General features: G+C 46.7%; 1 protein-coding gene and 1 long non-coding RNA gene across 3 annotated transcripts in view; one reads left to right on the top strand and one right to left on the bottom strand.

The window, feature by feature from the left end:
* Window positions 1–17,299, top strand: part of RRM1 (ribonucleotide reductase catalytic subunit M1) — a 350,107-nt gene that overhangs the window by 13,980 nt on the left and 318,828 nt on the right. The gene's annotated exons all lie outside the window — the stretch shown is intronic.
* On the bottom strand, window positions 368–13,669 carry LOC142907239 (uncharacterized). The gene is made up of 3 exons (XR_012930877.1): window positions 13,452–13,669; window positions 8,541–8,629; window positions 368–419 (listed from the first exon to the last, which is right to left on the bottom strand). It is a non-coding gene; the product is annotated as an uncharacterized LOC142907239 (long non-coding RNA).

Here is a 17,299-nt window from a genome sequence, read left to right as displayed (position 1 = left end):
CTCCTCCTCCTCCTCCCTCTCCTACTCCTCCTCCCTCTCCTCCCTCCTCCCTCTCCTCCTCCTCCCTCTCCTCCCCTCTCCTCCCTCTCCTCCTCCTCCCTCTCCTCCTCCTCCCTCTCCTCCTCCTCCTCCCTCTCCTCCTCCTCCTCCCTCTCCTCCTCCTCCCTCTCCTCCTCCTCCTCCCTCTCCTCCTCCTCCTCCCTCTCCTCCTCCCTCCCCTCCTCCCTCCCCTCCTCCCTCTCCTCCTCCCTCCCCTCCTCCCTCCCCCTCCTCTCCCACTCCTCCTCCCTCCTCCCTCCTCCCCTCCTCCCTCTCCTCCCTCCCTCTCCTCCCTCCCTCTCCTCCCTCTCCTCCTCGCTCCCTCCCTCTCCTCCCTCCCCCTACGCCGTCACATGCTCCACCAGTCACCGTAAACGCCGCTGCCAATGACGATGGACATGTCATCTACACGCAGACGCTCTCTGGCTGGCTCTCGCTCTCTCTCTCGCTCTCGCTCGTGCACGCCCCATCACTCTCCGCACGTTAAGAAGCGGCAGCGATTTGCGCGTCTGGGGTTACAGCCACTACTCGCACACACACACACGCACACACACACACGCACACACGCACGCACAGCGCTGCAACGAAGACAAAGATCCCCCGTGTAGCCTCTAACAGGCTGTAGGGGCAAGTGCTGTTAGTAGCGAGTAGCAGCAGCAGCGTCTATGAAGGTAGACACAAAGGTCCCCCGTGTAGCCTCTAGCACGCTGTTGGGGCAAGTGCTGTTAGTAGCGAGTAGCAGCAGCAGTGTCTATGAAGGTAGACACAGACAAAGGTCCCCCGTGTAGCCTCTAACAGGCTGTAGGGGCAAGTGTCTACTAAGGATGATGGGGGGGGTTAGTGTGCGTCTAGCTGTGTGTAGCTGTGTGTGTAGCTGTGTGTGTAGCTGTGTGTGTAGCTGTGTGTGTAGCTGTGTGTGTAGCTGTGTGTGTGTGGGGAGCGGTGGGTGCAGTGGTTAGCGCCGTGCTACGAACCCGGCGAACCCGAGTTCGATTCCCGCCCACGGCCAACACCGCCAGTGACGATTATCTGAACCGGTCCTGGGCCTCCCCTAGGTCGGCTCAGCCTCAAATGAGTAGCTGGTGTAGTAGCGGTGTAGTGTGGTAGTGAAACATCGCGAGCACTGGGGGAGAGACAAAGGCGGCCGGGCGTGGTGCTGGTGCCCACCCACCCCCTCGTGTCCCGTGCCGGCCTTCATAGGCGCTGCTCGCTAACAGCACTTGCCCCTGCAAGTCTGTTCAGGCTACACGGGGGATCTTTGTCTTTGTGTGTGCGTGTGTTTGGGTGATTAGTTCCATTGTGTTTGTCGTGGCGATATTCTCAACCCGTGGCCCACCCCCCCTCGACTGGAGACCTATGGCAAAAAGAGCTTCACGGCTTTTCGGATTCCTCCCGCAGTCTAAATAAACACTCCTATTGGATGGGTCTCTATGGGTCTTCATGGGTCTCCATGTGTCTCTGTGTGTCTGTGTATCACTATGGGTCTCTGTGTGTCTCTGTCTATCACGATGGGTCTCCGTGTATCTCTATGGGTCTCTGTGTATCTCTATGGGTATTTGTGTATCTCTATGGGTCTCTGTGTATCTCTATGTGTCTCTGTGTATCTTTCTGTATATCTCTATGGGTCTCTGTGTATCTCTATGTGTCTCTCTATGTGTCTCTGTGTATCTCTGTATCTCTGTGTATCTCTATGGGTCTCTGTGTATCTCTATGTGTCTCTGTGTATCTCTATGTGTCTCTGTGTATCTCTGTGTCTCTATGTATCTCTATGTATATCTGTATCTCTATGGGTCTCTGTATCTCTATGTGTCTCTGTGTATCTCTGTGTCTCTGTGTATCTCTATGTGTCTCTGTGTATCTCTATGTGTCTCTATGTATCTCTATGTATCTCTATGGGTCTCTGTGTAACTCTATGTGTCTCTGTGTATCTCTATGTATCTCTATGGGTCTCTGTGTATCTCTATGGGTATCTGTGTATCTCTATGGGTCTCTGTGTATCTCTATGGGTCTCTATGTATCTCTGTGTATCTCTATGTGTCTCTGTGTATCTCTATGTGTCTCTGTATCTCTATGTGTCTCTGTGTATCTCTATGTGTCTCTGTGGAACTCTATGTCTCTCTGTGTATCTCTGTGTATCTCTATGTATCTCTATGGGTCTCTGTGTATCTCTATGTATCTCTAGAGGTCTCTGTGTATCTCTATGGGTCTCTGTGTATCTCTATGGGTCTCTGTGTATCTCTATGTATCTCTATGGGTCTCTGTGTATCTCTATGGGTCTCTATGTATCTCTATGGGTCTCTGTGTATCTCTATGTATCTCTAGAGGTCTCTGTGTATCTCTATGGGTCTGTGTATCTCTATGGGTCTACGTGTATCACTATGGGTCTCTGTGTATCTCTATGTATCTCTATGGGTCTCTGTGTATCTCTATGGGTCTCTGTGTATCTCTATGGGTCTCTGTGTATCTCTATGGGTCTCTGTGTATCTCTATGTATCTCTAGAGGTCTCTGTGTATCTCTATGTATCTCTGTGTATCTCTATGTATCTCTAGAGGTCTCTGTGTATCTCTATGGGTCTCTGTGTATCTCTATGGGTCTCTGTGTATCTCTATGGGTCTCTGTGTATCTCTATGGGTCTCTGTGTATCTCTATGGGTCTCTGTGTATCTCTATGTATCTCTAGAGGTCTCTGTGTATCTCTATGTATCTCTGTGTATCTCTATGTATCTCTAGAGGTCTCCGTGTATCTCTATGGGTCCATGTATGCCTCAACGGGACAACTGCGATGAAAATGAAAGCCGTATCCGCTTCACAGCTCCAGGGATTCCCTCCTTCTCCGGATCCTCCTGCAGTAAAATCCATCGCTGAGCCCCCAATTTTCCACCCCCCCGCCTCCCGTCACCACTCCCCGCCACCACTCCCCACCACCAATCCCTGTGCCGCTTGGTAAACCGCTTGATGGCCGAGGGGGTAAACGGCCTTCCGGGGGCCAGAGAGCGCTCAAAATCGCTCCTCGTGAATCCCCCAAACGCCCCAGCCCCCTCAGCCCCCAGGCCCCAATCCCCAACGCGTAAATCTCGGCTCGCGTTAAGCGGCAGCGTGCGTGAGAGAGAGAGAGAGTGTGTGTGATAGAGTGTGTGTGTGTGTGATAGAGTGTGTGTGTGTAATAGAATGTGTGTGTGTGTGATAGAGTGTGTGTGTGTGTGTAATAGAGTGTGTGTGTGTGTGATAGAGTGTGTGTGTGTATGATAGAGTGTGTGTGTGTAATAGAGTGTGTGTGTGATAGAGTGTGTGTGTGATAGAGTGTGTGTGTGTGTGTGATAGAGTGTGTGTGTGATAGAGTGTGTGTGTGTGTGATAGAGTGTGTGTGTGTGTGATAGAGTGTGTGTGTGTGTGTAATAGAGTGTGTGTGTGTGATAGAGTGTGTGTGTGATAGAGTGTGTGTGTGTGTGTAATAGAGTGTGTGTGTGTGATAGAGTGTGTGTGTGATAGAGTGTGTGTGTGTGTGTAATAGAGTGTGTGTGAGATAGAGTGTGTGTGTGTGTGAGATAGAGTGTGTGTGATTGATAGAGTGTGTGTGTGTGATAGAGTGTGTGTGTGATAGAGTGTGTGTGTGTGTGTGTAATAGAGTGTGTGTGTGATAGAGTGTGTGTGTGATAGAGTGTGTGTGTGTGATAGAGTGTGTGTGTGTGATAGAGTGTGTGTGTGTGATAGAGTGTGTGTGTGGGGAGCGATAGTGTAGCGGTTAGCGCGCTGCGCTATGAACCTGGCGACCCAGGTTCGATTCCCGCTCACGGCCAACACCAGTGACGATTATCTGAACCGGCCCCGGGCCTCCCCTAGGTCGACTCAGCCTCAAATGAGTACCTGGTGTGGTGTGTAAACATTGCCACTAGGGAGACAAAGGCGGTCGGGCGTGGCGCTGGCCAACCACCCCCTCGTGTACCGTTCCGGCCTTCATAGGTGCTCGCTAACAGCACTTGCTCCTACAGTCTGTCAAGGCTATATGGGGGATCTTTGTGTGTAATAGAGTGTGTGTGTGTGATAGAGTGTGTGTGTGATAGAGTGTGTGTGTAATAGAGTGTGTGTGTAATAGAGTGTGTGTGTGATAGAGTGTGTGCGTGATAGTGTGTGTGTGCTAGACAGCGCGTGAGAGTGTGAGAGCGTGTGTGTGTCTGTGTGCGTGTGTCTGTCTGTGTGTGTGCATGTGTCTGTGCGTGTGCATGTGTCTGTGTGCGTGTCTGTGTGCGTGTCTGTGTGCGTGTGTCTGTGTGTGTGTCTGTGTGTGTGTCTGTTTGCGTCTGTGTGCGTGTCTGCGTGTGTGCGGGGAGCGGTAGTGTAGCGGTTAGCGCTGCTGTGCCACTAACTTGCCTAAGAACCGAGTTCAATTCCCACTCGCGACGATTTTCTGAACCGGTCCTGGGCCTCCCCTAGGTAGATTCGACCTCAAATGAGTACCTGGTGTAGTAGCGGTGTGTAGTAGTGAACATCGCCATTGGGGGAGAGACAAAGGCGGCCGGGCGTGGTGGTGCTGGCTACCCACCCCCTCTGTGTGTGCCACAGTGCCGGGAGCCTTCATAGACACCACTGCTACTACTCGCTACTAACAGCACTTGCCCCTACAGCCTGCTAGAGGCTACACGGGGTACCTTTGTCTGTGTCTACCTTCATAGGCACTGCTGCTGATACTCGCTACTAACAGCACTTGCCCCTACAGCCTGCTAGAGGCTACACGGGGTACCTTTGTCTGTGTCTACCTTCACAGGCATTGCTGCTGCTACTCGCTACTAACAGCACTTGCCCCTACAGCCTGCTAGAGGCTACACGGGGGACCTTTGTCTGTGTCTACCTTCATAGGCGCTGCTGCTGCTACTGGCTACTGACAGCACTTGCCCCTACAGCCTGCTAGAGGCTACACGGGGGATCTGTGTTGTTGTTGGTGATCGTGGTGGTGATGATGATGGTGATGATGATGGTGATGATGTTGGTGGTGATGATGGTGATGATGTTGGTGGTGATGATGGTGATGATGTTGGTGGTGATAGTGGTGGTGGTAGTGGTGATGATGATGTTGGTGGTGATGATGGTGATGATGATGGTGATGATGTTGGTGGTGATGATGGTGATGATGATGGTGATGATGTTGGTGGTGATGATGGTGATGATGTTGGTGGTGATAGTGGTGGTGGTAGTGGTGATGGTGGTGATGATGATGTTGGTGGTGATGATGATGGTGATGATGTTGGTGGTGGTGATAGTGGTGGTGGTAGTGGTGCTGATAGTGCTGATAGTGGTGGTGGTGATGATGATAGCGGTGGTGATGTTGGTGGTGAAAGTGGTGATGGTAGTGGTGGTAGTGGTGGTGATGGTGGTGCTGCTGATAGTGGTAGTAGTGGTGGTGGTGATGTTGGTGGTGATGGTGGTAGTGGTGGTAGTGATGATGGTAGTGATGGTGATGATGAGTGGTGTTGATGATGAGTGATGATGATGGTGGTGGTGATGATGATGGTGGTGGTGATGATAGTGGTGGTGATGATGATGGTGGTGGTGATGATGATGGTGGTGGTGATGATGATGATGATGGTGGTGGTGGTGATGATAGTGGTGGTGATGATGATAGTGGTGGTGATGATGATGGTGGTGGTGATGATGATAGTGGTGGTGATGATGATGGTGGTGATGATGATGGTGGTGATGATGATGATGGTGGTGGTGGTGATGATAGTGGTGGTGATGATAGTGGTGGTGATGGTGGTGATGGTGGTAGTGGTGGTAGTGGTGGTAGTGGTGATGGTGATGTTGGTGATGGTGATAGCGTTGTTGTTGTTGTTGTCGCAAGCGATCGCCACCGCTCGTGTTACCATCGAAACGTCGTCGTATTTAAAAAAAAAAGAATTCATTCGAACCCATCGACCCAAAAAAAATTAACGTGAATTCCCGCAGTCACGCAAGCTTCACGTCAAGATTGGGTCCCATTCTGTAATCAAACAGCTGTCTGGAACGCCGGCAGACGACACACACCGCACGCGAACACGAGCAAGCCGAGGGCGTCGAGCGGCGTGCTGATGAGCAGGACGTGCTTGTCGCTTCAAGGGTTCCGGAACGAATCGCTTCAGACGGAGAGGCGGCAGATGTCGCTGCAAGGGTGGTGGCGGCGGTGGTGGCGGTGGTGGTGGTGGCGGTGGTGGTGGTGGCGGTGGTGGTGGTGGTGGTGGTGGCGGTGGTGGTGGTGGCGGTGGGTCTCCCCTGCCCTCTCGCTCCCCCTCTCATCTCAATCAACTCTCCCCCACCCCCTGCTCCACTCCCAAGCACTGCCATCCACTCGTTCTCCTGCCTCTCCCTCATCTCACTCCACTCCTCTCTCATCTCACTCCACTCCCCTCCAATCCACTCACTCTCCTACCTCTCTCTCCTCTCCCCTCTCATCTCACTCCACTCCCATCCACCCACTCTCCTGCCTCTCCCTCTCATCTCACTCCACTCCACTCCCCACTCATCCACTCACTCTCCTGCCTCTCATCTCACTCCACTCCACTCCCTCCCCCATCCACTCACTCTCCTGCCTCTCATCTCACTCCACTCCCCACCCACCCACTCTCCTGCCTCTCCCCTCTCACTCATCTCACTCCACTCCAAACCCATCCACTCACTCTCGGGCCTCTCATCTCACTCCACTCCCCACCCACCCACTCACTCTCCTGCCTCTCATCTCACTCCACTCCCCACCCCTCCACTCACTCTCCTGCCTCTCATCTCACTCCACTCCAAACCCATCCACTCTCTCTCCTGCCTCTCATCTCTCATCTCACTCCACTCCCCACCCATCCACTCTCTCTCCTGCCTCTCATCTCACTCCACTCCACACCCATCCACTCACTCTCCTATCTCTCTCTCCCCTCTCAGCTCACTCCCCTCACATCCATTCCCCCTCCACCTCCCCCCTCTCCCTCCCCCCCAAACTCTCCACCCCTGCCCTCCCACACCTCCCCTCCCCCCCTCCAATCCCACAGTGGACCCCCCCCCACACCACCCACACGGCCCAGAGACTTGTGATACAACTGAGATTTGTGATATAATTGAGACTTGTGATACAACTGAGATTTGTGATATAATTGAGACTTGTGATACAACTGAGATTTGTGATATAATTGAGACTTGTGACACAACTGAGATTTGTGATATAATTGAGACTTGTGATACAACTGAGATTTGTGATATAATTGAGACTTGTGACACAACTGAGATTTGTGATATAATTGAGACTTGTGATACAACTGAGATTTGTGATATAATTGAGACTTGTGACACAACTGAGACTTGTGACACAACTGAGACTTGTGACACAACTGGGACTTGTGACACAACTGAGACTTGTGACACAACTGAGACTTGTGACACAACTGAGACTTGTGACACAACTGAGACTTGTGACACAACTGAGACTTGTGACACAACTGAGACTTGTGACACAACTGAGACTTGAACGCATCGGCGATGATTATTTTTGCACAGCGAACGAGAAGGCGGCTAATTGAGCAGCAGCAGCCGCCACCACCACCGCCACCACCACCGCCACCACCATCACCACCGCCACCACCACCACCGCCACCACCACCACCGCCACCACCGCCACCACCGCCACCACCGCCACCACCGCCACCACCACCACCGCCACCACCACCACCACCGCCACCACCACCGCCACCACCACCGCCACCACCACCGCCACCACCACCAGATGTCATCACTCTGGGTGGAGGCTGGTGGGGGTGTGGTAAGGGGAGGGGACATTGCACGTTGGAAAGTGCTTGTATGTTATATACACACACACACGCGTGTGTGTGTGTATATACACACACACACGCGTGTGTGTATATACACGTGTATATATACACGCACGTGTGTGTGTATATATATAAAAGCATCATACGTGTGTATATACACGTGTGTATGTATATACACGTGTGTGTGTATATATACACACACACGTGTGTGTATATATATACACACGTGCGTGTATATATATACACACGTGCGTGTATATATATACACACGTGCGTGTATATATACATACGTGCGTGTGTATATATACACACACACACGTGTGTGTGTATATATAAGCACGTGTGTGTTTTGCAGAGGGGTCAAATACTTATTTCCCTCATTAAAATGCAAATCAATTCGTAACATTTTTGACATGCGTTTTTCTGGATTTTTGTTGTTGTTATTCTGTCTCTCACTGTTCAAATAAACCTACCATTAAAATGATAGACCGATCATTTCTTTGTCAGTGGGCAAACGTACAAAATCAGCAGGGGATCAAATACTTTTTTTCCCTCACCGTACGCATACCAAGCTTGCTAGTCGATACCACATTGGGAAGCGGGTTAAAATTGAGTTACAAGATTTGAAGATACACCAACGACAACAACGACAACCCTCCTCCCACCACCATCGCCGCCACCACCCCCCAACTCCGCTTCCTCTACGATCCATGAACTCACGGGGTCGACAAAGTCCGGGTTGAGTCCATAGCAGAGCTTCTGAATGCGACTGGTGATCTTGTCAAACATCACTTTCTCCTGCCTCCCATCTGAGACAGAACACACGACCACAACAACAACACTCCAATTAAAAATACAGCCTCGGTAAAACCTTGGATTTTGATTTAAAGCTTTCGTGGCTGCATGGATTCACCTTCTTTGGTTCTCTCGGTAAGGTCACGTAGAAGGGAAATAATAATAAAATAATAATGATAAAAACACACACACACAAAAACATAATCGAGTTAAATTACCACGACGTTTCGGCCACAACACAAGCAGCCGCCTTCAGGTGAACCAACAGAACTTTGTCGGCTGGTTGCGGCCGAAACACGCGTGATAATTTTATCGTTTTTATATTTTTTTATTGCTTTTATTATTTCCCTTCTACGTGACCTTACCGAAAGGACCAGGAAGAGAGAGAGAGAGAGAAAAACCCTTGGATTGCGGAGTAACTTGGCCTGCGAGTGTTTCGCAAGCAAGCAAGCGACAATTTGTAAGCAAATATTCATTTGATAAACGGGCGAGGCGTCTAGCAATACGGTGAAGTGAGCACACACGTGTGGACGCTTTGTACTGCCGAGCATCACGTGATCACAGCGTGATGAACGAGTGCTTTTGATATGCGAGTGCTTTGGGATTACAAAAGACGTTTCCGGGACGAATTGAGCTCGCAAACCGAGGTTTCAGTTGCATATTAAAATGTAGAAAATCGTTTCTCCGCTGATCCCCGAGCCAAAAAACAGACACTAGCAAAGGTTATGAATGCATAATTGTAAAAACGCCTTACACTATACACTACGACACACTTTTATACACTACGATACACTACACTATACACTTTTATACACTACTATACACTACACTATACACTTTTACACACTACTACACACTACTATACACTACACTATACACTACACTATACACTACTATACACTATACACTACACTACACACTACAATATACACTACACTATACACTACAATATACACTACTATACACTACACTATACACTACTATACACTACACGACTATACACTACACTATTATACACTACACTACAATATACACTACACTATACACTACACTATTATACACTACACTATTATACACTACACTATACACTACACTACTAAACACTACACTATACACTACTATACACTACACTGTACACTACACTACACACTACTCTTCACTACACTACTATACACTACACTATACACTACACTATACACTACTATACACTACACTATACACGACTATACACTACACTACTATACACTACACTACACCATACACTACACTATACACTACTATACACTACACTATACACTACTATACACTACACTACTATACACTACACTATACACTACAATACACTACTATACACTACACTATACACTACACTACACACTACACTACTATACACTACACTATACACTACACTACTATACACTACAATATACAATACACTACACTACTATACACTATACACTACATTACTATACACTACACTACTATACACCACACTATACACTACTATACACTACTATACACTACACTATACACGACTATACACTACACTACTATACACTACACTACACCATACACTACACTATACACTACTATACACTACACTATACACTACTATACACTACACTACTATACACTACACTATACACTACAATACACTACTATACACTACACTATACACTACACTACTATACACTACACTATACACTACACTACTATACACTACAATATACAATACACTACACTACTATACACTATACACTACACTACTATACACTACACTACTATACACCACACTATACACTACTATACACTACTATACACTACACTACTATACACCACACTATACACTACTATACACTACACTACTATACACTACACTACTATACACTACACTATACACTACACTGCTATACACTACACTGCTATACACTATACACTACACTACTATACACTACTATACACTACACTACTATACACTACAATATACACTACACTATACACTACACTATACACTACAATATACACTACACTATACACTACAATATACACTACACTATACACTACAATATACACTACTATACACTACACTACTATACACTACTATACACTACACTATACACTACACTACAATATACACTACACTATACACTACACGACTATACACTACACTATTATACACTACACTACTATACACTACACTATACACTACACTATACACTACACTATACATTACAATATACACTACTATACACTACACTATACACTACACTATACACTACACTACAATATACACTACACTATACACTACACTACTATACACTACACTACTATACACTACACTACTATACACTACACTATACACTACACTATACACTACACTATAGACCACACTATAGACCACACTATACACCACACTATACACCACACTATACACCACACTTATAACTACACACTACTATACACTACACACTACTATACACTATACACTACACTATACACTACACTATACACTACACTATACACTACACTATACACTACACTATACACTACACTATACACTACAATATACACTACACTATACACTATACACTACACTATACACTACACTATACACTACACTATACACTACACTATACACTACACTATACACTACACTATACACTACACTATACACTACACTACACACTACACTACACACTACACTACACACTACACTACACACTACACTACACACTACACTATACACTACACTACACACTACACTATACACTACACTATACACTACACTATACACTACACTATACACTACACTATACACTACACTATAGATAACGACGTTTCCATGGCCACACAAGCGGTCGCCCTCAGTGTCTCATCATCATCAGCATCATCATCAGCATCATCAGCAGTCAGGGACCAGTTTCTACTTTCAGTGTCTCATCATCATCAGCAGCATCATCATCAGCAGTCAGGGACCAGTTTCCACTTTCAGTGTCTCATCATCAGCATCATCATCAGCAGCAGCAGTCAGGGACCGGTTTCTACTTTCAGTGTCTCATCATCATCAGCATCATCATCAGCAGCAGCAGTCAGGGACTGGTTTCCACTTTCAGTCTCTCATCATCAGCATCATCATCAGCAGTCAGGAACCGGTTTCCACTTTCAGTCTCTCATCATCATCAGCATCATCATCAGCAGTCAGGAACCGGTTTCCACTTTCAGTCTCTCATCATCAGCAGCAGCAGTCAGGGACCGGTTTCCACTTTCAGTGTCTCATCAGAATCATCATCAGCAGCATCAGCATCATCAGCAGCAGCAGTCAGGGACCGGTTTCTACTTTCAGTGTCTCATCATCATCAGCATCATCATCAGCATCATCATCATCAGCAGCATCATCATCAGCAGTAAGGGACCGGTTTCCACTTTCAGCATCTCATCAGCATCATCATCAGCAGCAGTAAGGGACCGGTTTCCACTTTCAGCATCTCATCATCATCATCAGCATCATCATCATCAGCATCATCATCAGCAGCAGCAGCAGTCAGGGACCGGTTTCCACTTTCAGTGTCTCATCATCATCAGCATCATCAGCAGCAGCAGTCAGGGACCGGTTTCCACTTTCAGTGTCTCATCATCAGCAGCAGCAGCATCAGCATCATCAGCAGCAGCAGTCAGGGACCGGTTTCTACTTTCAGTGTCTCATCATCATCAGCATCATCATCAGCATCATCATCAGCAGCAGCATCATCAGCAGTAAGGGACCGGTTTCCACTTTCAGCATCTCATCATCATCAGCATCAGCAGCAGCATCATCATCATCAGCAGAAGCAGCAGCAGTCAGGGACCGGTTTCCACTTTCAGTGTCTCATCATCATCAGCATCATCATCAGCAGTAAGGGACCGGTTTCACTTTCAGCATCTCATCATCATCAGCAGCATCATCATCATCATCAGCAGTAAGGGACCGGTTTCCACTTTCAGCATCTCATCATCATCAGCAGCATCATCATCATCAGCAGCAGTCAGGGACCGGTTTCCACTTTCAGTTTCTCATCAGAATCATAATCAGCATCATCATCAGCATCATCATCATCAGCAGCAGTCTGGGACCGGTTTCCACTTTCAGTTTCTCATCAGCAGCACCAGAGCCGGGCTGTGGCACCAATCCCGTTCGGTTGGGGCAAATTTTACGGAACACGACGATTTAAAAAAAATAATAAAAACACAACGCTAACTTTCGTGGGTAATCGGTAAAGATGTTAGCGAAAGTAATCACGAATCATAAAAACAACTCAGAAACAAAGAAGTTCAAACTTATTTGTGAGATTAAAAAAATAAATTTAAAATAAAGCGGCGGAGAAGACAACACAGCGGCCATTGAGTGGGCCTCAGATCACTAATCGCTGCCTTTTAAAACTATTTAACGTCTTTATTTAAAAAAAAACATTTAAATAAAACCTTAACATATTTAAAAAAAAGTACGTTAATAGCCGACGCTTTCGTCTAAAAAAAAAAAGTTAAACATTAAACAGAAAAAAATGCATTCCCCTCAAGACTTTCACTGCTAGCGCGCGCTCCCCTTTTGCCGCCAAATCGCTGTCAAACAACGTTAAGTGAAGCCACAATAATTAAGTTTTATTGTTTAAATCGCGTGAAATATAAGCCCCGCGCTTACCACCCCACGTAATTTAGCGAGGTATTTTTGTTAAAAAGCCGCGGCCAATTCGTTGCAAGTAGCAGCGGCGAAGACCTTTATCGATTACGTTTTACCTCAGAATTATACAAAACACACATTTTTATAAACACTTAAAACCCCGGCGCGCCACCTGCCCTCACCTCTCTTGACGACGAACATCATGACTCGGCGGACGGTTGCGAAGAGATTTGAACGTTAGCTTTAAAAGCGTGGAAAATTTATAAGAAGTTTAAATTGTGCTTGTTACGAATCGCGGAGTCGTCTTTCGGCCTGCCGCTGCTGTCGCCCGTCCGCGACTCCGTAGGAAGATTCCCGCCAAAATAAAATCGCGTCACGTGGGGGGGGCGGGGTGTATGCCGGAAACGGAAGTAATCGTCGATATGACGATTCAAAGCAATCAGTTCGATTTCGATTCCTCTACGAAGGATAGTTCATATTCAATGTATTTGGTATAGCCCCTGTGAGCCATTCGGCTCTTGAATCGAGTGCAACCGCAACAAACAAACAAAAAACATGAACAAGAAAAAAACATCTTAAAGTGATTATGTGTGACTGTGCAAACAGAAAATACAGGGAAAAAAATATCAAAATATTCCTGAAATAGCACCATACACCAACGCTGTGTCCAAAAATCCCAGTGGGATGCAAGTCAAGCAACAACAACAACCACAAGACAATTAAGATTAAGGCCATCAGTCTAACTCCGTACTACAATAAACAAAAACATGGCCAAAACAAACAAAAACGTTTTCGAAATCACCAAAATAAAAGCCATAAATGCAATGTAACAGTGATCATAGGGGCTGTGACCGAATTTTTAATAATAAACTACATAAATAACATAACACACAAAACCTACAGCCACAGCTGACTGCATGAGTCACTCCACAAACAACAGGAGCATCAGTCAGCGTATCACATTTTCCAATGCACCTTTAAGATCAGCACGCTAAATCAAAATACAGATAATACTTTGCAGCGGTCATCCGGGGAGAAACATTTTATTTTATTTTAGGCCACTGAATAGCAGTGGCAGCTAGCGTTGTACAACTCCTCTAGAGCAGTTTTGAGTGAAGATCTCATTGGTAGCGATTCAAGTTGCAGTTTATTGGCAATAGCATTCCAGACCCTGGGGGCATCAATAGCAAAGGCCCTTCCTCCGGTTTTTGTACGGCAATAAGGGGAGAATGTGAAGCCGGTAAATGAGCGAAGACCTGAGGTCAAATTTGTTCTTTGAAACAGAGAGGAGATCCAGTAGGTAGTCTGCGGAATTTTTTGTAAGTACATCGTGAATAAATAAGATCTGGTGCACAAGCCGTCGAACATTAAGAGATGTTAAGTTTGACCCGATGTAGAGATGACAGTGGTGAGTCCTATATGGGCAGTTCAATGCAAATCTTAAGGCCGAGTGATAGATGGAATCAAGCTTCTTCAGTACAGTACTTGGGGCTGATTTATACACGATGTCACAGTCGTCAAGTAGGAGCAGTATGGTAGCTTTTATCAATTCCAAACGGAACATTGGGGGGAAGCAGTGCTTGTGTCGATACAGAAAACCAATTTATATTTTTGTCTTTTTACCAATTAATCAATGTGATCTTCAAAAACTAAGTTTTGAATCCAGGATGACCCCAAAATACTTATAGATCTTGACTTGCTCTATTTGATAATTATTCAAGGAATGTAATTGGGGAAAAATAACTTCCTGCTTTAGAGAGAAGCATAGCACCTTGGTTTTGGAGGTATTCAGGACTAGTTTAAGAGAAACTAGCTGATGTTGTAGTTTGTTGAAATCACCCTGGAGCTTAGCAATCACGTCATCCGGAGAGCGGCCAGCAGTAATCAGTATCGTGTCATCTGCAAAAAAGATTTACCCTGGAATGATCCAGTTCAGTGCCCAAGTCATTGACATAAAGAGAGAACAAGAGGGGGCCGAGGATGGAACCCTGTGGAACCCCTTTTGTTATCTTAACACTGTTTGACCTCCAACCATCTGTGAATAGAGTTAGGGTGCGAGAAAAGAGGTAAATTTTTTAACCATTGTACTGTGTTCTCGGAAAAACCGAGGCAACTTAATTTACTAAGCAGGGTGTTGTGGTCTACTGTATCAAAAGCTTTGGACAGGTCAAGAAAAAGACAGGCACAGTACTGCTTATTATCAAGGCTATTGTAAATTTGATTCAAAGAGTCTAATGCAGCAGATGTGGTGCTGTATTTTTTCCGGAACCCAGATTGTTTTAGATGTAGTAGATTGTTGGTGGACAGGAAACTGCTAATTTGGTAGTTCAATACTTTTTCAAAAATTTTCATCAATGGGGACAAAATTAAGATAGATCGGTAGTTATTGGGATCATCTTTAGGGCCCCCTTTGTGAAGTGGATGGACATAGGAATGTTTCCATTCTAGAGGAACTGATGCTTCTTTGATGGACATGGTTGAAAATATGGGCTATAAGTTTGTATATTAGGTGACCAACAGTTAGTAGAGCAAAGACGGGAAAACTATCTGCTCCGGTAGAGGAAGACCCTTTGAGGTAGGACAGTTGTTTCAGAACATTACTTTCGTGGATTGGTTGGAAACTAAATTCGTTTAATGTTTGGACAGGGGTGTAGGAATTTGCAGGAGCAGGGGTGACTCCCAATACATTATCAAAACGATTACCAGCTTCAGAAAAATGAAGGTTAAAATTGTCAACTATTTTTTTTGGGATCTGAAAAATATTCCCCATTTCAGTGAAGCTCAACGGGCAGATTTTCTGTTTTGGATGTCTTTTCGATAGATTTGATTGTTTTCCAAAAAATCCTGGCATTTCCATGTGATTCCAGGAGAGTGGAGGAAAAGTTGGCATTCTTTGCATGCCGTATTTTTTTGTACGCATCTATTCCTTAAAATCCTGTATTCTAGCCAGTCATTAACCAAATTACTTTTCTGAGCACATGCCCAAGCCTTGTCCCTAGTTTTCATGAGCTTTGAAATCAAAGGATCATACCATGGTGGGCGGTTGCCTTTAGTTTTAAATCTAACTAACGGAGCGTGTTTGTTAAGAATTTGGAGAAACGTGTACCTGAAGGTCTCCCAAGCCGTAGTCAGGTTGGGGATATCACAGACCTTATCAATATCCGAGTGAAGCACATCATTAGTAAATGCCTGTGTGCTGAAGTGCCTCAAAGAGTGCTTCTCAACAATTTTAGCGGGGGGCTTTGGGTCTGGCTGATGATCTCACACCAAAAATGAAGGCGTGATCACCGAGGTTATTACCCAGAACACCAGTCAGTGCGAAATTGTGAGGGGCATTTGTCAATAGGACGTCAAGCAGATCGAGGAGGGGGGGAAGGGGAGAGGGCGGGGGGGAGGGGAGCGAGGGCGGGGAGGGGGGGGAAAGAGGGGGAGCAGGGGGGAGGGGGAAAGGGGGGAGAGGGGGAACAGGGCGGGAGGGGGGGAGGGGGGAGATGGGGAGATGGAGAGGGGGAAAGGGGGGAGAGGGGGAACAGGGGGGTAAGGGGGGGGAGGGGGAAATGGGGGAGGGGGCGAGGGGGGAGATGGGGAGGGGGAGAGGGGGAACAGGGAGGGGGGGGGGAATGGGGGAGGGGAGGGGGGAAATGGGGGAGGGGAGGGGGCGAGGGGGAGATGGGGGAAGGGGAGGGGGGAGAGGGGGGAGGAGAGGGGGGAGGGGGCGAGGAGAGGGGGGAGGGGCAAGGGGGGAGGGGAGAAGGGAGGGGCAAGGGGGGACGAGGAGTGTGAGGGGTAAAAAAAAATCAGAAAATCTATAAAGCGCTTCGCTCACAGATATCCAGTAGGAGCACGTTCAGACCGTTTGCAAACACAAACAATACAACACCAAATTCAACAGAACAACAACAACAACAGTAACAATAACAACAACTGGTGTTTTACCCTTTCTAGCATTGAAACCGGGGGTGGTGGGATTTGTGTCCAGCTGTTCAACAAACACACGAATGCATGGGAGCTGTCGCAAATTAACAAGACT

The sequence above is a fragment of the Petromyzon marinus genome, chromosome 76 (genome assembly GCF_048934315.1).
Source record: "Petromyzon marinus isolate PM22_M1 ecotype Great Lakes invasive population chromosome 76, UKy_Petmar_22M1.pri1.0, whole genome shotgun sequence".
Taxonomy (NCBI): domain Eukaryota; kingdom Metazoa; phylum Chordata; class Hyperoartia; order Petromyzontiformes; family Petromyzontidae; genus Petromyzon; species Petromyzon marinus.
Note: the sequence above shows the minus strand (reverse complement) of the source record. Positions and strands in the feature narration are given on the sequence as shown.